This window comes from Cynara cardunculus, assembly GCF_001531365.2.
Source record: "Cynara cardunculus var. scolymus isolate 2C chromosome LG 1, CcrdV1, whole genome shotgun sequence".
NCBI classification, from domain to species: domain Eukaryota; kingdom Viridiplantae; phylum Streptophyta; class Magnoliopsida; order Asterales; family Asteraceae; genus Cynara; species Cynara cardunculus.
This window is the reverse complement of record NC_037528.1, coordinates 10,653,156-10,659,772: the sequence shown is the minus strand read 5'-3', so window position 1 is coordinate 10,659,772 and position 6,617 is coordinate 10,653,156. Positions and strand designations below refer to the sequence as shown.

Here is a 6,617-nt window from a genome sequence, read left to right as displayed (position 1 = left end):
AAGAAGAAAATCAAATTACCTATTTGAGAAAATTGTCACGACACTATTTTTTTTTCCCTATCATTTTCATTTGTTCTTTGAATCTTTATATAAATCTGTTGGTGAATGCTTCAAGAAGTCAAATAGTTTCTTTACCCTAAGTTCTTTTTGTGCTATGTTCTTGATTCTTGATCATGACACACGATTTTCTGTTAGATTTCTTCATTGAAATGGGGCTGGTCTTTATTTGATAAATATACTACTGAAAATTAATGAGATATAGCTAGTAACATTTCTAACAATGATCATGGATGCACATGTGTAAATGGCTAACAGATTTGAAATGTATTTTTTTTGGTAGCTGAGACTGCAAGTAAGATTCTGGAGGGGGAGATGTTGAGGGTTACACTTTCGAAAGCGAAGAATGGCAATGCACAGCATCAAAGAGTTGTATCAGTTTTTCCCTTGAAATCTGGCTTTCGACCTGTAATGGATACGTTGAGGGAACTATACGGAGTAAGAGCTGATTGTTAACTGCCATGTACTTGTACCGTTCCAGTTTGATTGTTTATTGTTATTCCCTGATGCTGCCATGGAGCCAGTAAGCAAACAGCGAATCCATGGGTATTTGAACCCGAGTATCCCGGGGAAAGCAGAATATCTAATGGAAGAACGGGGATCCTGTTGAATAACCTGTTATAATAGGAAGCCTTATATCTTGAAATTAATTCGGTTAATTCCTCGTACATTTTGAAGGAAATTTGTAATTTTCTTGCGTTTGTCAGTCTGTTTTTTTGTTGTTAAACTACTTTTCTTTTACAAATTTACATTCTAAAAGATCTCTCTGGATCGTACTTAGTCCTGAATTCTCCCTTATACTGAAATGTTGTTTATGAAGGGGTCATAACAAAGGGGACAATATGATTATATAGATATGGAATCACACCAAACGGTCATTGGTCTAATGGTATCCAGGTTATCGGTGGAGTCCAATTTCCATGAGGTCAAGGGCTCCAACCTCACCAAAGGTGAGGTGGGTGTGTGAGTATTTGCTGGTATGTTATATATACTTCAAATAGATATGGGATCACATTTTTCGATGGAATTGTTGCACCCTTGAGCCTCTGCCATTGATTTGTGGAAATTATAAAAAAGATCACCATCTCAATCAAGAAATTTCTTGCATCTTTATCGTGTACTTGTAGAAAAGCCGAAAAAGGCTGTCAAGGGCTTATTTTTAGGGGAAGCATAAGAGGAACCATAAGTGGTGGAGGTGTGTCAGTATTTGCCGAACAAGAAAAGAGAAAAGAAAACCAAAATGGTAATGCATGAACATGTAAGTCGTTCATTTGAGCACATTGCGTAATTATCCTCCTTTTCTTTTCCATAATTATATTGTAGCTTTGACACATATATATCTGATTTATTCTGTTGTAATCATCTCTGTTAATTAAATGATTTTGCAGAGCAAAATCAGTGTACACCTTGAACTGGATTCCAGGTTCAGTGAGTCTGTTGCCAATTGCAAATCCCTGTACAGTTGATCACAATTCCATGAGTAAAAACAGCTAGCTCAACTGGCAAATAAGTCACCGGTTCGAGTCTTCTCAGGGCCAATGTAATTTTCCTAGGTTGTTATCTTCAGGACCCACGGGATTAGTCGAAGTGCACACAAACTAAACTGGATACCCATGGTTACAAAAAAATTCCATGAATAAAACTGAAAATGTTAGAAAGGTTGTAACATCACCTTCAAGTTTAAGTGAATGCCATCTTTGATCTTGTTCCCCCGGTTCATACAGGGCAGCAAAAGCTGTAATGTAGTGCCCTCCGTATGATTCTCCAGTTATGTAGAGGTCGTTTGTCACATAATCAGGGTGCACCTTGAAAAACTCCTGTCATTCGTTACAGGTTTCAGCATTATTTTTTTTCATCATGTCGAATGTCTTTTTCGCTAGAACTATGACTGAAACCAGTTCCAGTAGGTTGGTCGACGTACATGATGTTGGAAACCTCTCATACCAGTCAAACTTCTACAATTGCTTGTTCATTCAATGGTTTTATGCTAAAATAAATAGAGTTAAGTATAACAGACCTTATCCCAGCTATTGTCAGTCCAGACAAGAGATAAGTTATTGGTTAGATGGAACGGACCATTGTCATTAAAAAGAGCCACCGCACTGCTCCAACCTGGTCCTCCGGTCAACCATATAACAGAAGGATCATCCTTCCTGTTTCTTGATTCAAAGAAATAGTAGAACATCCTGCAAACCTAGTTAAAATATAGTTACTGTTTGATATTTTTAATATTCTGATCAAACTATGCTTTTTGCAGTTCCATATTTCCACATATTATGGTGATGAACCAAAGATACCTTGCACCTACGATGTGTTTGATTCGAACATATCCGGTAAGATAAGAAAGGTCATGCATCGAAGCACCTGAATGGCCAAGAACTAAGAGCCTTAACTGCTTTTCAAGAATCCTGGAATCTGCAGTGCTGACAGAATCAGATATGTTTGCCTTAAATATGTTAAAATCAAGTTAGTTCATATCTAGCAGATGAGACGGGAAGTTGACTAATGAGGACAAGGAGAAAAAGGTGAACGAAAACTCAAGCCATTGTGATTAAGTGTTGCTTTGTCTTTCGCTTCAGTGAAGTGTGTGCGAGTTTTAGGGACTTATATAGGGTGTTCAAAAAGATTTCCACACGAAAACCATCCTGCAGACGATGATTTTGGCACCTACGTCCGTCAGAGTAATGACATTTTTGTTCACTTTCTACATGATGATTCATTGTTAACATTTATGGTATTACTACTTCTGTCAAGTTGTGATATTTTATGGTGATGTTTTGTACCAAAATAAAAGTGGTCCACATTTTTGTTGTGTATCGTTCTCGATGAACAGAACATGCTACCATTGAGTAGGTCTATTGTGGAAATCTTTGATTTGTTCATCTCATTTGCCTTGAATCCATGTTTTTTCTTTTATTAGGATGACTTGTACACACTGGTGCTTATCATGTAGTTCTTACAGGATTTTTGGACAGAACATGTCATTCTTCCTGGAGGTTGTGTTTCCATATTCTCATTGCTTGATAGATTGGTTAGAATTAAGCTCTGTCGAGGAGCATGTTATGCCTTCAGCAAGAAGATTTGTGCAAAAACCAGTTTCTGAAACTTAATTCTATTCTCCTTATCATGGTTTAAGTTCAATCTGCCAGTGCAACTATTAATTGTTTATAGCATACTAAACCTTGACAATTTTCAGATCAAACCGGAAGACATTTGAAATACGAAAACAATGAAATTAATGCTCAATTAACAAGCAGCACCATTTATGTTTATGATTTCTTGCTTCTTTCGTGCAACACTGAATAAGAATTGCTGTCTAATTACATGTAAAGTTATGACTTTTTTATTTGTTTATGGTAAATATGCACACGAACTTGCAAATGCATTCAATACATGGATCTTTGTAACATAGTGGAAGCTTTTTGGGGTTTTCTTTCTCTTCAGATCCTGCAAAACAATCAGAGAGGTGAAATCGCGCTCTTTTTAGGTGGAGTAAGTTTCCCTGTCGTCCGTAGCCTCCAACATCTGTAGTGAAGCCCTCGGTTGATCCATAAGAACCATGTCTCCAGCATCATGAACCTTAATGAAAGTGAGAGGACCATGATTCTTTAGAATCCCAGCTTCTTTCCCATCAATCAAAAATGGAACATCTGAAGCTGCAACGAAATCTTTCTGCCTAGACCATGACATGGCCTGAACCCATCTCGAGTTCCCTGCAAACCATTCATTATGCTTATATGTTGTGATCTTAAATTAAAGTAAACTGAACTGTGTATTTTGTAAGGAGAAAGTATTTGCAATTGAAGTGAGCCGAGAAGCCGAATGATGTGTCAACTTTGCTAATTGAGTGTCAGTATGTGTGTATTCTATATGATATGGTCTGTGTAGCATACTTGCATGCCTCTTATCATTTAGTTTTTTTTTGGCCTATGTGCATTGAAGTTTGACAGATCAATTTCTATGACTATCTTCTCGGACGAACGAAGAAGAATCTTGATGATTGTGTGAGATCATGGCGCATTGACTTTCCTGAACTCCATTATACTTTTTAGCCTTCAATCGGTTGTCTTGATTGAGGGTGAGATCAAACAAGAAGGAGAGTCACCCCTCCTTTAGCCATTTGAGTCAAGAGAGGAAGAACATGTTAAATATGGTTATGGTTGATTTGGATTTTAATTTCAGTACTATGGGCCTTGGAACCATTTGGGGGTCTGTGTCGGAGCCCCTTAAAGAGATCAACATAGGACCTTGAGAAATTTCAAGATTACCCGAGGAAGCAATAAGGGAGAAAAGGTTTCAAAGGTGGAATTTAGCAACTTTTCACTCTTTGATATAAAGTGGGTGATAGCTGATTATTGGAAATGGAGTTTGTTAGAATCTGATTGCAATGCCACCAACATTAAACACTTAGGTGGTGTTTGGTTTGCAGATTTTAGACGAATCTGATGGAACTAGAATGTTGAATTCCATTGACCAAATTTCATTCTCTCGTTTGGTTCATTCTTTTTCACGAAAGGAATCTTCAAAATCCTACAAATTTCACAAATAAAGGAATTTAACATTCCTTAGCAACTACATGGTATTTTGATGGAATGAAATCTCTATCTTCATTATACGAAATATGTTATTAACCTAAAATACTCTAATCTCATAAAACTCAATATGACCATCATCGACCACCTCTGACCACTATAATCTGAATCACCGCGGACCACCACCACCGACTACCACCGATCTGAACCACCCCCGACCACCACCACCGATCTGAACCACCACCGACTATCACCAATCTGAACCATCGCTGACCGCCACCATCGACTACCACCGATATGAACCATCGACTACCACCGCTGATATGAACCATCGAAAACCACTACCGATCTAAACCACTGCTGATGAACCACCTCTGACCACTACCGATCTGAACCACCATAGACATCGCCGATCTGAGCCACCACTGATATGAATCACCGTCAATCTGAACCACTGTCGACCATCGTCATCTGAACCACCACGGATCACCATCGATCTGAACCACCACCAACTACTATCGATCTGAAGCACCGCCAATCTAAACCACCATTGACCGTCACCGATCTGAACAACCACCGATCTGATCCATCGGCGATTTGAACCACATCCGACCATCGTTACCTGAACCACAACGGACCACCATCGATCTATATCACTGCCAACCACCAACGACTGCCATCGATTTGAATCACCGTCGGGTGAACCACCGATTTGAACAACCACCGCCGCCACCGCCTATCTGAACCGCCACCAACCACCGTCGATTTGGTTCATTTCAAGGAATGAAAATGGGATTGGTAATGATAATAAAGTAGAATGGGAATCATTATTTTTATTCCATTCTATTATATTATTGATGATTTCCTTCCATTAATAATGTTAAAAAAAATAAAAACCTCTCCCTGCCTCTTTCCAGATCTTCTCACCACATCCCTTTCTCCATCTCCTTYGGTCTCTCCCTCTCCATCGTCTTCTCTCTATACGGATGCGATCCAGTGAGTCTAGGGTTTCTAGGGTTAGTAAAATCAAACTGTGCGATCCAGCGATCTCCCTGCCTCTTTCMAGATCTTCTCATTCGATCGTCTCACCACATCCCTTTCTTCATCTCCTTCGGTCTCTCCCTCTCCATCGTCTTCTCTCTATACGGATGCGATCCAGTGAGTCTAGCGGTGCATCCAAGCGGTGATGAACAAAAAACAAACTGATTGATACCCGTGTGTAAAATCGAAGATGATGAGCACAAACCCTAACACAGTYGAAGATGATAAACGCAAACSCAAAATGGAACAAAATCGAAGATGAGGAACACAAACCTAGAAACGAACAAAATCGAAGATGATGAACAAGATCTATACCTGTATGTAAAATAGAGTATTGAACAGAAGAAGGTTAGAGGATAGTCGTTCATTCCACCCAATTTGGAGAGGAATGGTTTTTACCCCTTTCTATTATAATGATTGATTATATTACTTGCAGCCAAACATCATAAATCATTCCATTTTCATTCCCTTTTTGAACCAAACTGATACAATGAGTATCATTCCCATTGATTACCTTCTAATACCTCCAACCAAACATCCCCTAAATAATTATTTTATTAAAGTATTTTTAGTTTTAAAAAAATTAAAATTTTCAAGAAATGGCATTTTTGTCACTTACTAATATCTTATTTTAATTCTAAAACTACATTATGTGAACCAAACAAACATATTTCAATTTCTTAACAGATTTCATTCCAATTTCTACCAACCAAACAGATGGTCAAACCTGACAACATTCCATTCTAATTCCTTTAACAGATTCTATTCCATCGAAAAAATTCCAATTCATTCAAAGTTAAATTCCTTTAACAGATTACATTCAATTGAAAAACATTATGTGAACCAAACGCGAAAATACAGTTAATTGGGGAAAAGATATGCATTACTTATTAAAAATAAATGCGGTGAACGTGGATCGAACACGTGACCTTCAGATCTTCAGTCTGACGCTCTCCCAACTGAGCTATCCCCGCTTCATGATTTTAT

At 38.2% G+C, this 6,617-nt stretch overlaps 1 non-coding gene across 1 annotated transcript; it reads right to left on the bottom strand.

Annotated features, from left to right (window-relative positions):
* Positions 1–6,531: 6,531 nt before the first annotated feature.
* On the bottom strand, positions 6,532–6,604 carry TRNAF-GAA. Its single transcript has one exon. It is a non-coding gene; the product is annotated as a tRNA-Phe (tRNA).
* Between the last annotated feature and the right edge of the window lie 13 nt (positions 6,605–6,617).